This window comes from Myotis davidii, unplaced genomic scaffold (assembly GCF_000327345.1).
Source record: "Myotis davidii unplaced genomic scaffold, ASM32734v1 scaffold2100, whole genome shotgun sequence".
Lineage (NCBI taxonomy): Eukaryota > Metazoa > Chordata > Mammalia > Chiroptera > Vespertilionidae > Myotis > Myotis davidii.
Genome location: NW_006292458.1, coordinates 400,978 through 401,710, shown reverse-complemented (window position 1 = coordinate 401,710; position 733 = coordinate 400,978). Strand labels below are relative to the sequence as shown.

The following is a 733-nucleotide window of genomic DNA, read 5'->3' as shown; positions in this document are numbered from 1 at the left end:
TGCCCACCCTCCTCTGGGTTTCCAAGAAAACAGAAGAGAATAGTGAAAACCAGCCTCTTTGGTGAAAAATAAAATGAAAGAGAAGGTCAAGGTAGACTCTGCCTGAATCAATCAGGACATTGAGGCTACGCTGTGATTAAATAAAATCTCAGTGGCTTATCACAACAAAAGCCTTGCTCTCACTCATATTTCATGTCAACCCAGCTCATGGAGGGATCCAGCTCCTCAAGCATCCACTGCCAAAGATTCCAATCTGATGTACACACAGGGTCGCCGCCGCAGAGGGAACCGAGGTGACCACACTGTCCTGACCCTCCTGGCTCAGTCACGCGCTCTGACGCGCAGGGAGAACCTCCTGCGGGAAGGGTTACTCAGCAGGCTGGGCTGGCACACCCGCACCTTCCAAGGGGCCGGCCCTGGATGGGCTCCTGGGAGGCACCCCCTAAGCCCTCCTGGAAGGGTGCCTTTGTTCACCTGGGGGCTTGGGACATACTATCAACTGGACCTGTGTAGGGGATGGTCATGTCCACGTGACCAACCTCCAATAAGGACCCTGGACTCGGGGCTCTCAGGTGGGCGTCCCTGGTGGGCGGTGCTGGAAGAATTAAGTGCTGGTCTCCTTGTGCCTTTTCCCTCTGCTGATTTTATTTTTTTTTAAAATAGAAATATTTTATTTATTTCAGAGAGGAAGGGAGAGGGAGAGAGAGATAGAAACATCAATGATGGGAGAGAA

The 733-nt window shown here is 51.7% G+C and overlaps 1 protein-coding gene across 1 annotated transcript in view; it reads right to left on the bottom strand.

Annotated features, from left to right (window-relative positions):
* Positions 1–733, bottom strand: part of NOSIP (nitric oxide synthase interacting protein) — a 27,879-nt gene that overhangs the window by 10,836 nt on the left and 16,310 nt on the right. The window lies entirely within an intron of this gene.